The sequence below is a fragment of the Podarcis melisellensis genome (assembly GCF_964234715.1).
Source record: "Podarcis melisellensis genome assembly, chromosome: 2".
Lineage (NCBI taxonomy): Eukaryota > Metazoa > Chordata > Lepidosauria > Squamata > Lacertidae > Podarcis > Podarcis melisellensis.
Genome location: NC_138529.1, coordinates 107,245,980 through 107,266,153, shown reverse-complemented (window position 1 = coordinate 107,266,153; position 20,174 = coordinate 107,245,980). Strand labels below are relative to the sequence as shown.

Below are 20,174 nucleotides of genomic sequence, written 5' to 3'. Positions count from 1 at the left end.
GCTGTCGCAATGAAGAAAGTGGACTATTATGGTAATATTGATACTTGTATAAAAAAATGCATTGTATTAACTACAATTGCATTTCATGCGGCTCAATGTGGAGAAGTGTGCATGCACACGAAAGTTCATACCTAGAACTAACTTAGTTGGTCTTTAAGGTGCTACTGGAAGGAATTTTTTGTTTTTACAATTGCATTGTACTGGTTATAACACCTAATTTCATATTAATAATGCTATTTATGATTATTAGTAGTTTGCATTATATATTTGCACCTATTATTATAGCACGTTTCTAGGACTAGATTAGCAGTCTTTGTAAATTGTGTTTCTAAAGGAACTTCTGTTATTGCCAAATGCCAATGTGTTGGCAATATTGTTTGTTATGAATAACAAAATCATTTTAAGTTACAGCTTAATAATTATTTCACTATTAATATACTTCATAATTGTATTTCAGTTCAACAATTACCTTGAGAAAATACATACTCTGTTATGTGCAAATGGTTTGAGATACCTATTAGGTCCATAAATTACCATACAGCCTATATTCAACACAAAAAACAGCGACAATTTGTTGTTGACAAAGGACAGCTGGGCATATAAAGGGCCCCATTACCTCCAGTAGCTTAGGGCCTCATCAAACCTCAATCCGGCCCCGCCCCCACTACTTTATGCAAGGAGTTCAAGGAACAAAGAGCTCTTTGGAGGAGGCCTCAGCCCTTCCTTCTTCCTGCCAGGACCCCCCTGCCTTTGTTTTCCTCCCCATCTTTCCCTCTTTCTCCCTCTGCCATCCAGCAATCCATGTCCCCATCTCCTCTACAAAACGGAAGACTTGGATGTTTGGATGTTTTTGGTGTTTCTTATTTTCTTGGAAGCCGCCCAGAGTGGCTGAGGAAATCCAGAAAATGGGGGCGGGGTATAAATATCATTTATTTATTTATTTATATTGTTATTACTATGGCGAGGCTGGTCTGCAATGCCCAAGCCTCTCCCCTTTCCCGCCTCCTTCCCTGCAACTCCCTTTGCACCAGATCCGGACAGGAGGAAGATTCTCTCTTTCCACAACGGAACACTCCCCCCCCTTCAAGGCCCCATTAAGAGAAACAGCTCCCTTTCCTTTCCTCCCTTCTCTTCTTCTCCCCGTCCCGGGGCTTCTCATCCTGGACCCCCCACCCCTTGCCAAGCTCCTTCCCTCCCCCCCCCCCCCGGCTTTGCACTCACCCGAAATCCTGGCAGCAGCAGCGACCCTGGGCAGCGGGGGGGGGGGAAATGGGAGCCCCCGCCTGGGAGGCAGGATATTTCCGGGGGCGGGATAATTGCAGTACCCAGCCAATGGGGAAAGGAGGGAGGGAACCTGGGTTTCGAGTATAGGGAATATATGCTCACTGCCATAAAGGTTAAAGGCAGAGAGTGGAAGCTGCTGCTCGATACTGATTTGGGAAAGGGGGCGCGGCTTAATTAGAACAGCTGACCCGCCCCCTCTGCCCTCGTGCACTGTCCTTGTTCTGCAAGGAATCCGGTGAGTGCAAAGCGCCTCGGGGTGCAGCAAGCTTTGGGGGGGGGTGCAATGCAATACCCATAATTGGAGTTGAGGGTGGAGAGAGAGCAGGCAGGGAAGCGGTGGCTCAAGTGTGGGGGTATTGCAGCTAATTCATATTGGTTGCAAATAAGAGACAGGGGCCTCTTCCTGAAGGTTCTCTCTCTCTCAACACACACAAACTCTCTCTCTCTCTCTCTCTCTCACACACACACACACGCACACACACACGTTCGTCTGCATGCACACACAGATCACATGAAGAGCCCTGTAGTTTGATCAAGCCCATCTAGTCCCGCACCCTGTTAGAATCATAGAAACGTAAAAGTGGAAGGGGACCCTGAGAGTCATCTAGTCCAACCCCCTGCAATGCAGGAATCTCAGCACTGTCTCCTCATGGTGGCCAAGCCTGCAAGGAGGATGGGAGCCCAAGAGCATCTCTCCCCTGGGAACTGCTATCAATTAAGTATAATAATATTAATATTACAACAACATTTATACCCGCTCATCTGGCTGGGTTTCCCCAGCTACTAGGGCAGCTCCCAACAGAATATTTTTTTAAAAACCAATGAAACATTAAAAGCTTCTCCATACAGGGCTGCCTTCAGATGTCTTATAAAAGTCAGATAGATGCTTATTTCCTGGACATCTGACAGGAGAGAATTCCAGAGTGGGTGCCACTACCAAGAAGGCCCGCTGCCTGGTTCCTTGTCATTGAGTTGATATAGAGCATCTGTCCTAAATTTGTCGGCTTCTGTCAAAGAAGCAGAATCAGGAAATGTTTAATGTCTGATGTCTTATCATGTTTTTATATTTTGCTGGAAGTCATCCAAATTGCCTGGAGAATAACAACAACAACATCAATAGTAATTATACCACTTGTTCAATCTGAAAATTTATTTGTACCAGTGCATTTGGAAGCATCAGAATAACTTGAGGTAATATATTCATACAAAAGCTTTGCTCCCGATTCATTGCAATCCTATCGGCTGAATTTGATCCGAGTCCTGGGATAACTCAGTTGGTAGAGCGTGAGACTCTTGGGGTTGTGGGTTCGAGCCCCACCTTTTCAAAAAGATTCCTGCATTGCAGGGGGTTTGGCTACAAGACCTCCTTGGTCCCTTCCAACTCTATCATTCTGTGGTCTATGAACCTCACTTATTCACAATGAGGGCACCACCACAAATTTTTATTAAGCAATTTCTTGCATAATAGAAGTTTGCCTTTGTAAAATTGGAGAACGAAAGGAGACGGAATCTCAGGGAGGGCTTTTTTTGTGGGTAACATTTTCTGGTCAGTGGGCAGGAGGAGCTTGGGTCTGTGGGATATGAAATTCGTAGCAGTCAGGTACAACATTCCTTTTTTTTAAGAATATTTTTTTATTAACCGACCAATCACATCAAATCAAACCAAATTACATAAATTCCAAATTACACAGCCGAATTTTAAATTTTTGTTGGGGGTACCCATATTTCAAGTTCCAAAGGGATCCAATCAACTTCTTGCTTCTTACTGCTGTTTTAATGTCCACAAATCTAACCTTATGATGTTCACAGTACTATCCAGTCCTTTCTTATTATTTTTCCACATCTCTTGTTGTTATTTTCATATATTTTTCCTTTCTCTTTGTGACCTCTGATACTCTCCGCAAGCTGGTTAGAACAGTTTGTAATCCTGCGTGGATATTATTTTTTTATCCAGTAGCCATATCCAGACGTTTTCCATATAACATCACTCCCATACATCAAAACAGTCTTAGCGTCATTAATCTTCACCAATCTGCCTCCTTTCTCAAAACCTCTGAGGAGATTCACTAGGAATGCAGTCTGAAAACAAATCCATTCTTCCTGCCCTTCCTCCCGGCTATAAATCCTTTGGCAAGATGGCGACTCCGAATTAATTGCTGCGCCATTCTCAAAAGCTCGTATTGCTTCTCGGTCTCCATAAAGCATACTTTTGGTTAAAGTTTATATCCACACAGACCTTAATCATCCTGCTTGGGTCAGTTCAACCCATGGTTCTAATGAGGAGGGGTTCTTGTAAATCACATAGAAGGAAAGTAAAAAAGGTCCCCCCCCCTATTCAGCCCCGTTGTCAACATACCCCGCCTTTGGTGTATCTTCATCGTAAAATATTCCTGTTTCTCCAGCCCATCGTCTTATTTCGCAGAGGTCACTTAAATTAGCAGACTTCACTCCCCTTCTTCACTTGAAATATGTGCATTTGCTTCTTTTGTAATTAATTATTCCGAATTGCTGCAACTAGTGCACAATCAGAGACAGCGTCCAGGAGAGCCGAGGTCCACACCGGGGCATTCTGCCTAGGGCCCTCACCCCCTTCTTTCAAATTAGGGGGTGATTTATGGGCACAGCAGGCAAGGGCAGAGTTCCCCATTTCCTTGTGTTTCTAAATGTTATTGCCAAATGCCAATGTGTTTGCAATATTGTTTGTTATGAATAACAAAATCATTTTAAGTTACAGCTGAATAATAATTTCACTATTAATATACTTCATAATTGTATTTCAGTTCAACAATTACCTTGATAAAATACATACAGTGGTGCCTCGCAAGACGAAATTAATTCGTTCCGCAAGTCTTCTCGTCTTGCGAGTTTTTCGTCTTGCGAAGCACGGTTTCCCATAGGAATGCATTGAAAATCAATGCGTTCCTATGGAAACCGCCTTCAGACCAGGTCTGGGGACAGTCTGTCCCCTGACCTCTTCTGAAGACCGGCGGGGGGGGCGAAGGTCTTTGCTTCCCCCCCCCTGCCTGCCTTCCCGGGACAGCGGAGGAATTCTCCGCTGTCCCGGGGCGATTTAAACGCCCCCGGGAAGGCAGGCAGGGGGGGACAAAGACTTTTGCCCCCCGCCAGCCTTCAGAAGAGGTCCTGGACCTCTTCTGAAGGCCGGCGGGGGGCAAAAGTCTTTGTCCCCCCTGCCTGCCTGCCTTCCCGGGAGAGCGGAGAAATGCTACGCTACACTAAAAGCCCAAGAATATATTCATACAAAAGCTTTGCTCCCGATTCATTGCAATCCTACCGGCTGAATTTGACCCAAGTCCTGGGATAAATCAGTTGGTAGAGCATGAGACTCTCGGGGTTGTGGGTTCGAGCCCCACCTTTTCAAAAAGATTCCTGCATTGCAGGGGGTTCGGCTAGAAGATCCTCTTGGTCCCTTCCAACTGTTTCATTCTGTGGTCTATGAACTTCACTTATTCACAATGAGGGAACCACCACAATTTATTTTTTTTAAAGCAAAATGTTGTTGTTAGAAGTTGTTAGAAGTTCTGCAACCCCCTTTGCCTAATAGGAGTTTGCCTTTGTAAAACTGGAGTGAAAGGAGAAGGAATCTCAGGGTGAAAGGAGAAGGAATCTTTTTTTGTGGGGGATAGGGCTTTTCTGGTCAGCGGGCAGAAGGAGCTTGGGTCTATCCCTAGCTAGAGATCTGCCATCCCCTTGTCTCTGTCCAGATTTGAGTCTCTGCCTCCGAGGAGTTTAGACGCACACGGTTGCCACATGTTGACTGCAGCAGGCGATGGATCCCTCGCATGTGTAAACAACCATTGGGGGGGTCACTCTGAAACACCACAGAGGCTGGGCATTGCTTTGAAGAATATCCTGCAACCAACCACCTCCTGGACACTCTGGTCTCTCCCACCGCCAATAAAAACAAAATACCGGTTTACCTGACACTGACACAAAGGGTCACATGCTACACAAATGAGTGCCTAATGTGTTTTAAAGCAGTTAGTGACATTTTAAATTTTGTCTTCTCCCCCCCCTTTTTTTGGCTCTGTTGGGGGGGGGATATCTGGTTGGGGATTAATTTGAGTATAACTGTTTTGTTTTTTGTTGTTTTATTGGTTGTTGTATAGTTTGTGTTTTGTTTTTAAGGGGCAGGATCAGGGCTGCATGTGAGTGGGCCCTAGCGAACAGAATGGCTGGGGCAGGTTCCACGGGGGGGGGGGGGGGAATGCACTGAGACATCTGATCTCAGTGATCATGGGCAGGAGGAGGAGTTACGCTAAGACCAGACCATGTCATTACCAAGGAGGCAGGCTTAGTCGTTGTTTGAAGACTATCCCTGCCTCTGGGTCTGGTCTTGACCGGATGGATACTGGAATCAACAAGGGAAACCCACATAAGCTGAAGGTGTTGCTGGGCAGTTTAAAGCAATATCAGAATGCTATTAAAATCAGTTAAAATGATTTACATTCTTTATACACAAAGAATGCAAGCAGAATGAAAAAAGTATCCTGGCAACACACTTCCCCCTGCCCAAAATCCAACATGTGGCAGAGTCCTGTGGGCATATATAGCAGGGCTTAGCAAAAAGCAACCATGGGCCTTGATTTATTTAAGAAACATTCTACTTTTCTGCTGCCGTATCCTTCCCTTCTTCCATCACGAAACTCAAGGTGGTATACGTGTGGCCTCCTCCCAAGACCCAGGACTGCTTAGCCTAGGCAACAATATGTCCTACAAGCCGGTGTCATTCAATCTTGGGTCCCTAGATGTTGTTGGACTACAACTCCCATAATCCGCGGCGCTCTTAGTCAACAAGGACCCAACTCTGATGATCTCGGTCTTAGGCCGGAGCCTGCAAGTAAGTGTGGGAACCTCTGGCCCTCCAGATGTTGCTGAATTGCAACCCCCATCAGGCTCAGAAATCGTCATCTATGGCTGTGGATGAAGGAAGGGGGATGCTGGCATTGAGAAGAAGTTGAAGGCAAGGTACACTCTCTCTATCTCCAGTGCACCAGAGCAGCCTGTCCAGTAAAGACATGGAAGAAAATGCTGAGGCACTGAGTGCTTCTGATCCAAAACATTACCCTTTTCCAGCACACTCCATTGCTATCCATCCCTCTCCAGTTTTCCATTCCTGCTGTCCACCAGCGCCCCACCCCCACAGCCAGTTTTCTGTACCCACTGAGCATGTCCAGTTCTCATTGTGTGGCTTTGGCTATCTTTCCCCCCACCTAAAAATTTATTGGACATACGTAACCACTGGAGCTGCCTCAAGGTTACTGGTACCTCCCTCTCTTCCTTGGAAGAAGGGTTCCATTTTGGCCACATAAAGGCTGGCAGCTAGGAAACTGAATTGGCTATTTGTATACGGGATTGTATACGGGTGAGATTTTCCACCCTTGAGCTTTTGAACTACACCTCTCATCAACCTTGACCATCTGGGCTGAGGCTTATGGGAGTTGTTGCCCAACATCTGAGCAACCCCATGTTGGATATCCCTGCTCTATACTTCTTTTATTTAATTTCTATACCACTTTATAATTTTAAGAAAAACCTCAAAGTGATTTACAGCATACTAAATCAAAAAACATACCATAGTTTTCGCTCCATGACACACATTTTTCCCTCCTAGAAGGTAAAGGGAAATGTCTGTGCGTGTTACGGAGCAAATGCTTCCCTCCTCCGTGGCTCGCTTTGAAACAGCAAAGCGGGAGAAGAGCCGCTGAGAGGGGAGAAGAGAGGGACAGAGAGCCTGTTTCTTTAAAGGAGCAAAGCGGGAGAGGTGAGGAGCCGCTTACACGAGTGTCCGGTTGGCTCCTTTAAAGCAAGCAGGCTCTCTGTCCCTTTCTCCTCAACACTCAGCTCACTAAATAGCAGGAAAGATTTTCAGCTCGCTAAAAAGCCGGGGAGGAGGAAGAAAAGCAGAGCCTGCTTGCTTTAAAGGAGCAAAGAGGGAGAGGAGAGGAGCCTTCTCCCCTTAAACCCCTCTTCTGCATGATTAGCAGCATCCTTCTCCACACATTCCATGCGTGCTCCTTGTCCCTTGAGTGCTTTCCTTCCCTCCCCACTTAAAACGCGGTTACAAAGCACAGATCCACATGGATCCTCAGGATTTTTGCATTGGGCTACTCCAAACTCACCATCAGATCACATGTCTGTGGCCACAGAATGAACCACAAAAATCATACATCCACTGTTAAGTTTAGAATATTTTTTTCCCTTGTTTTCCTCCTCTAAAAACTACATGCGTGTTATGGTCGGGTGCGTGTTATAGAGCGAAAAATACGGTAAATAAAACAATGTGAAAAATGTGAAATATAGAGTATACGGTCAAAGCAACGTAACAGAAAACTAAACTATTATCTTCAAGATTTCAAAACAACACATTACAAAGGAGGTCAACTACAGAATACATGTTAAATAGGGCTGGGTGAGTCTGGGCCCCGCCCCCTAGGCCAGGTGGGAAAGGCCTTGCAGGGAGTGGTATATAGATGGCATCTTACCCCCCAAAAGCTTGCTAAAATGTATAAAGGGAAAACATCAACCTGTGGGAGATGTAAAAAAAAGAAGGGGTCATACTATCATACGTGGTGGACCTGTGTAGCCATTGGCAAATACGGGAATGATATTTAGAACGAGTTTAAGAAACTATTTAAAAAAAACCCAAAGATTTTCCTACTTGGTATATTACCATCAGAAATTTAAAAAGTTATAAGATCATTGTTTATGTATGGTATAACAGCAGCTAGAACCCTTATAGCAAGGAGCTGGAAAAATGAAACGCTCCCAGAGATTACAGATTGGTAGATACTCATGTTATGATATCTACAATTAGCAAAACTGACGAGATCAGTTAGAGGAATATGGAAACAAAAACAACTAGAGAATGGATAATATTTCAGAATTATGTAAAACTTTATTGTACAAATAACTCCATATGAACAGAAATTGAATGATATTTGTAAAGAAAAAGATCAAAGGAATGTATACAAAGCAGAAAGAAATGGTATTATATAATGTAAGCCTGTGTAAAAAAGAATGTTATATCAAACAGTAGAATGAGCGGGATGGGAATGATTGTGTCGATGAGTAGTTTTACTATGTAAATAACTTTGTCTTTTTTCCTTACTATTATTTCTTGCTTTCTTATCTTTTTTAATTCTTTATTTTTTTCTTTCTTTATAAATTTTCTATTTTCTATTATTTTGTTTTTTCTACCTGTTAAGAGATTGTACATAATGTTTGTATGTTGTTGTTTAGTCGTGTCCGACTCTTCGTGACCCATGGACCAGAGCATGCCAGGCACTCCTGTCTTCCACTGCCTCCCGCAATTTGATCAAACTCATGTTTGTAGCTTCGAGAACACTGTCCAACCATCTCGTCCTCTGTCGTCCTTCTCCTTGTGCCCTCCATCTTTCCCAACATCAGAGTCTTTTCCAGGGAGTCTTCTCTTCTTCTTCTTCTTTTTTAAATATATTTATTAAAGTTTAAAGAAAGATTACAAAAAAGTTGCAAAATAAGAGAAAAAGAGAGAGAGAGAAAAGAAAAAATTACAAAATACAGAAAAGCAAAAAACAATTAAAATCAAATCAATCTTTTCATATCTTATCTTTCGTTTACTTGTTTTCCTGACCTCCTCACACCTCCCTTTTTTGTATTCCAGTTCAGTTAGTTAAATCAGCAAATCTTTTCCCTCCTTGTTTTTATCTTATTCCTCTACCTGAATGTATTATATCTTTACATTCTCATCTGATAACGATCCATTTTTACATACAGTGGTGCCTCGCAAGACGAAATTAATTCGTTCCGCAAGTCTCTTCGTCTTGCGAGTTTTTCGTCTTGCGATGCACGGTTTTCCATAGGAATGCATTGAAAATCAATTAATGCGTTCCTATGGAAACCGCCTTCCCCCGACCTCTTCTGGCGGGCGGCATTTTAAAATCGCCCGGGACAGCGGAGGACTTCTCCGCTGTCCGGGGCGATTTAAAAGCCCCTGGGAAGGCAGGCAGGGGGGACAAAGGCTTTCCCGCCCCGCCGCCGGGCTTCGGGATATCGTTCTGAAGCCGGGCGGCGGGGGGAGGCTTTCCCGCCCGGCCGCCCGGCTTCGGGACATCGTTCCGATGCCGGGCGGCGGGGGGAGGCGTTCCTGCCCCACCGCCCGGCATCGGGACGATGCCCCGAAGCCGGGCGGCTGGGGGAGGCGTTCCTGCCCCACCGCCCGGCATCGGGACGATGCCCCGAAGCCGGGCGGCTGGGGGAGGCGTTCCTGCCCCACCGCCCGGCATCGGGACGATGCCCCGAAGCCGGGCGGCTGGGGGAGGCGTTCCTGCCCCACCGCCCGGCATCGGGACGATGCCCCGAAGCCGGGCGGCTGGGGGAGGCGTTCCTGCCCCACCGCCCGGCATCGGGACGATGCCCCGAAGCCGGGCGGCGGGGGGAGGCTTTCCCGCCCGGCCGCCCGGCTTCGGGACATCGTTCCGATGCCGGGCGGCGGGGGGAGGCGTTCCTGCCCCACCGCCCGGCATCGGGACGATGCCCCGAAGCCGGGCGGCTGGGGGAGGCGTTCCTGCCCCACCGCCCGGCATCGGGACGATGCCCCGAAGCCGGGCGGCTGGGGGAGGCGTTCCTGCCCCACCGCCCGGCATCGGGACGATGCCCCGAAGCCGGGCGGCGGGGGGAGGCTTTCCCGCCCCGCCGCCGGGCTTCGGGACATCGTTCCGATGCCGGGCGGGGGGGGAGGCGTTCCTGCCCTGCCGCCCGGCATCGGAACGATGCCCCGAAGCCGGGCGGCTGGGGGAGGCGTTCCTGCCCCGCCGCCCGGCATCGGGACGATGCCCCGAAGCCGGGCGGCGGGGGGAGGCTTCAAAAGCCGTCCGGGGGCTTTTAAATCGCCCCGGACAGTCCCGGGGCTTTTAAATCGCCCTGGACAGTCCCGGGGCGATTTAAAAGCCCCCGGTTAGGCAGGCAGGGGGGGCAAAAGTCTTTGCCCCCCCCTGCCTGCCTTCAAAAGCCGTCCGGGATAGCGGGAAGCGCTTCCCTGCTATCCCGGACCGCTTTTAAAATGCTGGCGGTGGGGAGCAAAGCCTTTCGCCCCCGCCGGCCTTCCTGGACCTCTTCTGAAGTCCGGAGGGGGGGAAAGGCTTTGCTCCCCACCGCCAGCATTTAAAAAAAGGTCCCCGAGATTTCCCTATGGGCTTTCGTCTTGCGATGCAAGCCCATAGGGAAAATCGTCTAGCGAAGCGTCGCAAAAACCGAAAAACCCTTTCGTCTTGCGGGTTTTTCGTCTTGCGAGGCATTCGTCTTGCGGGGCACCACTGTACTCCTTTATAACATTGCTGCTAGAACCACTTAACTTCATGCCAACATCATTCTAACATTCATTAATCTCTTCCACTAGTACTTTTTTTAATCTTTTAGCCAAAATATCTGCAAAGATTTTGTAATCCACATTAAGCAGAGATATGGGGTGGTAGTTCTTAAGTTGTGTCTTCTCAGACTCAGTTTTCGGTATAAGTGTAATGTAAGCTTCCTTCCACGGCGCTGGTGCTTTTCCCCCCTCCAAAATTCCATTACAAACTTCCTTTAGTGGTTGAATTATCCAATCTTTCAAAGATCTATAATATCTTGAAGTTAAACCGTCCAGCCCTGGAGATTTACCCAGGTGCATATTCTGGATAGCACCTTCTACCTCCTGTTCCGTTATTTTATAGTTCAATGTTAACTTATTTTCCTGAGAGATTTTTTGTAGTCCATTTGTTTTTTAAAATTGATCTATATCAATCTCTTTCTGTGGCCCTTGTGTATATAATTGTTTAAAGTATCTCTGGAAACATTTTCTAATCTCCACTGGATTCTGTATATTCTTTCCTTCCACTTCCAAATTTGCAATGGTGTTAAATTTTTGTCTTTTTTTCATTTGCCAGGCTAACAATTTCCCACATTTATTAGCCGATTCAAATGTCTTTTGTCTCATCTGTTTAATTTTCCACTCTATTTCCTGATTCATCATTTTCATATATTGAACTTGATGTAGCTTTATTTCTCTCAGAATCTCTTGTGACTTTGGTTTCGCTCTCAGTTTCTTCTCGCCTTCTTTTATTTTCTCCAAAATTTTATCTTTTTTCTCATTTTGAGTTCTCTTCTTTATTGCATTCTGTTGAATCAGAAACCCCCTCATAACCGCTTTGCTTGCGTCCCAGATTACTCTTTTTTCAATGGTAGTATTCATATTTATCTCAAAATAATCTCTCAAAGTTTTTTGGGCCTTCTTGGTAACCTCTTCGTCTCTAAACAAGGTGTCATTCATCCTCCATCTGAAGGAGCCAATCGGTGTTAGTTTCATCTCCATTTTCACAGCATTATGGTCGGAGCAAGTTTTAGGAGAAATTTCCACTTTTCTAGTCTTTGGAGCCAGTCCTCTACTTATCCAAATTTGGTCAATTCTTGTCCATGTCATTTTGGCTTCAGAGAAGAAAGTTCCCTCTCTACCCAAGGGGTTCTTTGTTCTCCAAATGTCAACTAAGTCCATATTGTCAGTCATCTCAAAAAAGGTTTTTGGTAGTCTGCCGTCCTTGTCTCTGTTCCTTGTCCATATTTGTAGATACCACTCCATTCATATCTCCCATCATGATGATATAATAGTCCAGATAGTCCAACAAGGTCTCATGCAACTTTTTAAAGAATTCAGATTTCCCCTCATTTGGTGCATAAACTCCTACTATCAAAAATTTCTCTCCTTGTGTTTGAATTTCAATTGCCACAAATCTTCCTTGATCATCTTTGAAGATAAATTTCGGTGATAGGCTCTCTTTTGCATAAATCACTACTCCTCTTTTTTTAACCTTGTCCGATGAGATAAACTCTTGACCCAATCTTTTATTGATCAATACTTTTCTGTGTAGCCTTATCACATGTGTTTCCTGTAAACAAATCAAGTCCAATTGTTCCTTTTTTAATAAATGAAAGGCTTTTTTCCTTTTCTGCAGGGAGTTAAAACTATTAATGTTCCAACTTAATAGTTGCAGAGCCATGATGTAGTTACTTTGCTTTTCCTCCAACTGCACCCAGTGTTTGTTCTTGTTCTGTCGGTGGTATCACTTTCTCTGAGTTGTCCAATCCAAAAGGTAGTGTTGCTATGTCTAGTATTCCTGTTTTTAGTGCTCTTGGCTCTTCTCCAGATTCTTTCTGCAGGTCTTCTCTGTGATCTTTCAAAAATCTTTCTTTATCGTCCACTGATCTTATTTTTATCTTTCTTCCTTTAAAGCTGAAGGATAGGCCTTGGGGAAATTCCCACCTGAAAACAATTCTATTACTTCTTAGCAGGGCAACCAGATCTCCGTAGCTGGACCTAAGATCCAGAAGGTATTTCGGGATGTCTTTAAATATCTCCACTCTTAATTGATGTATTTCCAAGGTCTTCTGAAAATGCAGACTCAAGATTTTATCTCTCTCCTCTTTTGTTCGGAGGGTGATCAAACAGTCTCTCACCCTGTTCTCTCCCCCCCTTCCAAGCCTAAAAGCACTTACTATCTTAAAGTCTTGATTCTCAGAATCTAGGTTCCAAAAGTCTGCAAATTCCTGCATAAGAAAGTCACTTAGGTTGTCTTTCTCAAGTTCAGGTACGGCCCTGATCCTCAAGTTCGTTTGTTTTTCCTTCAATTCAATCATAGACAACATTGACCTATGGTCCTCGAGTTGCCTACATATCGGTGGTATCTTCTCCTCTACGGCAACTGCTTTTTCCTTTGCTTCTTCAGCTGTCTTTCGGGTCAAAGTAGATTCCTGCAGCAATTTCTCAATAGTTTCTGTATTAGTATTCACCTTCTGTCCCAAAGTTATTAATGTTTGTAGTGTTTTGATCAATTTTAGTTGATGCTTCAGCTACTTGTTTAATTTTTCCAAAGATTCATTAATTTTGCCTAATGCCAGAGCTAACACATCTTCAGATGCCATTCCTTTTGACTTAAGTTGAACAGATGCTGCCCCTGGTGATGCAGAAGGGCCAGATGCTGATGCTCTTCGCTGCTGCCACGATTTACCAGACCTTGTTGTTTTTTCTTGAAGCAAGTCTATTTTTTCTTTTCCATCTGCCATAACACTTTAACTGGAGCCCAAGGTCGATCCCACGGCCAGAGTTTGTTTTGAAGTGGAAAATTCCCCTGGCCAGTTGTTGTAACAATTTCAAACTTTCTCTGGGGGGACACAGTAACAGTCAATGCTTGTTGCATTAAAATAACTCTTTCTAGTCCCCCATTTAACAAAATAAGTAACAGTTTCAATTTCAGTTAGTTTTCTGTTACCTTAAAATCAGGAGAAACCAGTCAGAAACAATGTATCTCTCTTGCAGAGTTAGCTGTCAAAAATTACATTGTCCATAAGCAGCGCGCTTCACAATGCGGCAATCTTATTGTCCATTGGCAGCCCGTTCCCAGGCTTTAAGCGGTGGACTTTTGTTTCCTTTCCTCTCTTTTTGCAGGAAAATTTACTTCTCCCTTTCCCCCCCTCCTCCAACCAAGGGAGGGAGATCTCTTGTATTGATGTTAGGATTATAGTCCTTTTCAGTCAACTTTCCAGGTCTTAGCTTAGAAGTTCTTTGCTTTGATCCGTTTACAAGAAGCGGAAGGCAGACTTCCTGTTTAAACCTTCCCGCTTCGGTGCCAAATTAAACCTATGTTTCCCTTATTTTCAGATCTTCAGATTTAACCTACTCACAGGTAGTTGTTTTGATGGCCGAATTGTCACAGGAAAAAAGTCAGCGCTCTCCGGCAGCAGCTGTGCGGCTTCGCTCCACGGAAGAAGCAGTTGGTTCTCACCCCGTTCGCTCCGAAGCCCGTAGTCGGGTTCCCTTGTAAATTGGGGGGGGGGCGCTGAAGGTGCCTGCTGAGTCCCATGGTCACAGGCTTCACCTGCCTGTGATTTTTAGAGGGGTCCCCGCTTTGCCGCAGCAGAAAGACCAAATTTCCGCAAAGCTTAATCCCTCAAAGTTAGAGGGAATCCACCATTACCGATGGCGCCGACCCCGGAAGTCGAGTCTTCTCTTCTCATGAGGTGGCCAAAGTATTGCAGCCTCAGCTTCACGATCTGTCCTTCCAATGAGCACTCAGGGCTAATTTCCTTAAGAATGGATGAGTTTGCATAGACATGCAAATTTTTTAATGAATAAAGAATATTAATTTTTTTAAAAAAGGTTGCAATCAACTTAACATATGCGATACACACGCTTCACTCTAATGCCTTCTGAATTAACTTGCACTCCAAGACAAAGGGATACACTCCTGCTAAATGCACACTTGCTGATTACAGGCGCATACTTGGGAGAAACAAGAACTAGCCTTGCAAGGAAAAATAAGCATCCCCTCTACTTCTCTTCCCTTCTCCCCTCGCCCCCACCCAAGGGCCAGGCCCATGCTTGCTCCCCTAAACCAAAACCTAACCAGGGACCCAGCTGAGGAGAGCTGCACTGAGGCGCATTCGTGAGAGCCTCCCTCTGAATCTTCCCGGGAGCAGGAGGACTGTATAGATTTGGACCAGTGGTTTGCAGAGGAACATAGTTCAGAAGGCTGAAGATGGGAAATACTGAATGGGGAACAGCTTGCAGAAGAAATGGTTGATCTTTGCCTTAATTTGTAACTCAATGCCTTGAAGATCCAAAAGCATTTCTTTTTTAATGCTAATAATGCTTTTATTGTAGCTTTTTTATTATTATTTCTGTACCCCCTTGCTAACAAAATATTTATATATATATGAAAAGCAAATCTTGGATTGAGAAGATAATGGTTTGTAAAGAAGAAAAGGGTTTGTTTGTTTTTTAAAAAAATTGTTTGTCTTTGTTCTAATTCAATTCAATTCAAAATCCTTTATTAGGCATAGCACACCACACATTAACAAACAAACATCATATACAAAGTGTATAAAATATGGGTACAGCAAACACAATTTATCCTAGTCCTATTCTTAACTCCCAGAAATTAAACGGTGTACATGAATAACATAAGACAATATAATATAAAATAATAATACAACGCAACAACATCACCTACCATTAACAACCACTAAGTCTCTTTATCATGGCCCATTCTTTCTTCATGGACAGCTCTTAAAAATTCGGCCGCTATTAAATTTGATCATCGCTGACCGCCAGCATGTCCTGAACAGTTGGTTGAGTAAAAATCTGTTTATTGAATTTTAGGGCCTCATATACTTGTATTCTGGCATAACTGCCAAAATCACAGGAAAAGAATATATGCTCTAAAGTATCTAGTTCCTTTTTACTGCATTTGCAGAGACGCTCAGATTCTGGGATAGCTAAATATCTTCCTCTCACTACCACCGAGGGAAACATGTTAAATCTGGCCAACATAAACAGCCTACACGATTCATGTTTCTTCAGATTTGTCATGTATCCCTTTTGGAAATCTCTACACAAAGGGAGATTTAAGTGGATAGGAGAGCAGGTGCTATGCTTTGCAACCTCAAGCATGGCGAGAGCACTTTTTTCTGTGAGAGTCTTCCAAATTCCCATGTATCTTTGGGATCAGAGATTTCAAAGTCAGTTAGAATGAGCCCTATAGAATCCAGTTTTCTCCTACATATCAATGATAGATTGTAGATTGCACTATCACTGAAAAGATCGTAAAGTAGAGAATTAGGGGATAGGGCTCTATAATGGAGGAAGATCCAATATTTCAAGGTCCTCAGCCATGCTCTTACTGATAAAGGCAATATTCCCAGCTCACAACACATTGTTTCATATTTTACTGAGTTTGCAAGTCCTAATAATGACCTCAAAAGGGAAGCGTAAAATTTATCCAACCTCTTGAGGTCACCTGAAATCCACACTGGTGTGCCGTATAGAAGTTGGGCACAAAGTTTCATATCAATTACTTGCAATACAGCTGGGATGAATCTGTTTCCTACTAGAGAAAAAAAATAGGATTTTATATGGTGGGCTGTCACTTTGGCCTTAGCTATAGCAGCACATATATGTGTATTCCAATTCATATTATTTTTAAATGTGATTCCCAGATAATTGAAGTGCTTAACTTCCTGTATTAGATGTCCATTAATTATACAGCCTTTTGGGTTCCCTCTCTTTCTGAATTGCATAATCTTTGTCTTATCATAATTAATTTTGAGATTATTAAGAGAGCAGTAGTTTGAGAAACTCTTAATTTTTTTAAACCCAAAACAGAGAGTGAAATAATTACAGCATCATCTGCATAAAGTAGTAAAGAGAGTGGGCAACTGTTTAAATAAGGAGTATGAGTGGTTGCGTTTTGAAGGCATAATGGTAGGTCAGATAAAAAAAGATTAAATAGGGTGGGGGCCAAGATACAGCCTTGCCTAACTCCTCGATTGTTCAGAATAGGACCTGCAAGTCTACCATCTTTTGATACTTTAACATATATTTGGTTATTAGAATGTAAACTTTGAATCAGTGTAAGTAAATATGGGTCAATACCAAGCTGTTCTAGTTTAGTCCATAGTTTGTTGCGGTCGACCGAATCAAAGGCACTTTTTAAATCCACAAATGCCACAGAGTTTCCGTTTATTTCTCATGACATATTTATCCACAAGATGACTTAACACTAGACACTGGTCAAGAGTTGACGAGCCTGCCTTAAAACCAGCCTGCTCTTTACCAGGTAGACCTTTTGTCAGCATCCATTCTTCCAATTTAATAAGCAGAGATTTAGCATAGATTTTGCTTATGCATGGTAACAAACTTATAGGCCTGTAATTCTCTTGGCAATTCCTATCACCTTTTTTGAAGATCAGTACCACTATTGAGTTGTTCCACGACTTAGGTACAAGGGCTGAGCGATAGATAGAATTAAAAAGTGGCACAAGTTTAATGGCCCACCATTCTATATCTAATCTCAACAGATCTATTGGGATGCCATCCATACCAGGTGATTTCCCTTGCTTAAACGAAAGGATTATTCTTTTCATCTCCTCAACAGTAATTTGAAATTGTGTGGTTTTTGCCAAAGAAACTTTAAAATTTTCCTTTTTACAAACTTGGTGATCATAAAAAACAGCAGTAAAATGTGAAATCCAAACCTCATCGCTTATATTAGGGAACTCAGTGGTATCTTTTATTGAGAGAAGTGACCAAAAAGTTTTAGTATCTTTAATTTCTAATGCAGTGACAATTTTAGACCATTTGGCTAGTGCAAACTCAGATTTTTTTTCCAGGAGCATGTTCTTAAAAGCATTTTTCATTTCAAAATAAGTCTTCCAGAGACCTTGAAAGTTGGTAATATAGGCTTCTTTTAGACAAGTTCTAAGTTCTTTCTTATACTTAATACAATCTTTATCAAACCAATTATACTTATTTAAAGGTTTATTGCTGGATTGAGGGTCTAAAAAAGAAGAAAATAATTCCTGGATAGTCTTATAGTAACAACAGGGGCGCCGACTTATAAAAAATATTGGGGGGGGCCATACCGGGGTCCTGCCGCGGGAAGTTTTCTAAATTTTAGATGAAAACTAGTGAGTTTTAAAGTTTTTTAAAAGTATTTTAGAGTCATATGATCAACATTAGAACCCCAAAAACTCGACTCTCTATAACTCCACACTCCGGGAAACTCGACAAGCCTGAAACACTTTTTGGCTTTGAAAAAAGAAACAAAACATAAACACGCACGGTATTTTCGTAAAAAGCTAATTTAATTTACAGTAACAATTATGCTTATAGACTATTACAGAGCAGTGAATATATAGCTCTGAAAAGACTGAAATGATATTTAAATAAATCCTAAACTATCATTAAAAGAATAAAACATAAAATATTGCTGTTGCACAGTAATAGCACTTTGATTAATAAGTGAAATAGCTAATTTAAGCTTACTTTGAATAAGGCTGAGGGTTCATTAAATAAAAATAATATCTCAAAGTTAATGCTTTAATACAGTTAATAAAGTTAATACAGTATGCCTAATACTGTATGTAAATACTGTAATACTGTATGTAAATAACGGGCTTTAATTGGGTCTTACACCCTAAAAATATTTAAGTATTTGAAAATAACTAATACAGTACTATAGTAATATAGAAATACAGTACTAAACTAGTACTAATATCCATGTGGATCCATGCTTTGTAACCACGTTTTTGCACCACTGTGACCCTAGACAACAGTGGGTGCGTGATTTTTTTGGTGCAAGATGTAGCCATGGACATGCTATGTGATCTGATGGTGAATTTGGGGTGACCTAATGCAAAGATCCTGAGAATCCATGTGGATCCGTGCTTTGTAACCACGTTTTTGCACCACTGTGACCCTAGGCAACAGGGGGTGCGTGATTTTTTTGGTGCAAGATGTAGCCATGGACATGCTATGTAATCTGATGGTGAATTTGGGGTGACCCAATGCAAAGATCCTGAGGATCCATGTGGATCCGTGCTTTGTAACCACGTTTTTGCACCATTGCAGCCCCAGGCAACAGTGGGTGCGTGATTTTTTTGGTACAGACTGTAGCCATGGACATGTAATGTGATCTGATGGTGAATTTGGGGTGACCCAATGCAAAAATCCTGAGGATCCATGTGGATCCGTGCTTTGTCACCACGTTTTAAATGGGGAGGGGAGGAAAAACACAGAAGGGACAAGAAGCACAAGAGGGGTGTGCGGAGAAGCAGCTGGCTAAGAATGCAGGGGAGGAGTTTAACAGGGTGGGGGGGAGGAAAGGAAGGCAAAAGTCCCCCCCCCAGCCAGCCCTCTCTCTCTCTCCCACCTGTTTTTTGGCTGCCTGCGAGTCCCTAGAGCACGGAGAGGAGGAGGAGGTGATGGGCTGGAGCCTGCACGCAGTGTGACTAGGAAAGAATTAGAAGGAAGGACTCGATCCTTTCCTTAACCCTCTGCTTGCCAGGAGGGCAGGGGATTCCCTGCTCTTTGTTGAGTTTGAGCAAACGCAGCAACAGAAGCGGGTGGGCAGTAAGACCCTGAGGTAGAATGCAGGAAAGCAGCAGCTTCCGCCTTCCCTCCGCCCGCCCACCCGATCTGATTTTTGCCTATTTTTGCCCCTGCGCTCCGGCGAGTCAGCTCCAGGGACCACACATTCGCTCAATAACACGCACAGACATTTCCCCTTACTTTTTAGGAGAAAAAATCTGCACGTTAGAGAGCGAAATTTACGGTAATAATTTTCTAAAATTATTGGGGGGGCTCTGCCCCCCCAAACGAATTTTTGAGGGGGCTCGGGCCCCCTCAGGCCCCATGGAGTCGGCGCCTATGAGTAACAATCATTATCCTCCAAGGGCATCAAATTTTGGTTAGCCACAGGTTCCAGAAGAACTGGGTTATTTTCAAACACTGCTAATAGATCCTCCCTATTTTTATCACTTATATAAATTCTTTTGGCATAAATAGTCTTACCAATACTAATAGGAGGTCTAATATCATTATTTCTAGGATTCCTGTACATCTCTAAAACTATTGGGAAATGGTCACTCTCTGAGCGAGGTACAACTGTAAAAGAGGCAATTTCATTTAACATTTCAACGGAAACTAGAGAATAGTCGATTACGCTCCTACCCCTTTTGGAGCTAAAAGTAAAATTTCCTGGAATATCCGGCCACATTGAGCCATTCAAAAATGAGAGGTTCAATTCTAAAACCAATTGTAGAAGCTTTCCTCCCACTTTATTAATAATGATGTCCTTAGAATTCCTCCCTATTCTCAATGGAAGTGGGGCATCTTCAGCTAGATTTGAGCCATAGCGTTTATAGAGAGCTGTATTGTCTGATCCAATTCGAGCATTGGTGTCTCCCATTACAATCAGGGGAATATCTGGAGATTTACTACGTATTAAATACAACTCTTCAGAGACTATATTCCAACCATAATCTGGTCTAATTTCCAGCTCTATGGGAGGAAAATATATATT

The 20,174-nt window shown here is 43.5% G+C and overlaps 1 protein-coding gene and 1 long non-coding RNA gene across 2 annotated transcripts in view; both read right to left on the bottom strand.

Annotated features, from left to right (window-relative positions):
* The window catches only part of LOC309364603 (uncharacterized protein), a 220,111-nt gene that overhangs the window by 174,487 nt on the left and 25,450 nt on the right, over nt 1–20,174 (bottom strand). The gene's annotated exons all lie outside the window — the stretch shown is intronic.
* LOC309365490 lies at nt 12,498–14,089 on the bottom strand. Its single transcript, XR_014166197.1, has 2 exons — nt 12,772–14,089; nt 12,498–12,676 (listed from the first exon to the last, which is right to left on the bottom strand). It is a non-coding gene; the product is annotated as an uncharacterized lncRNA (long non-coding RNA).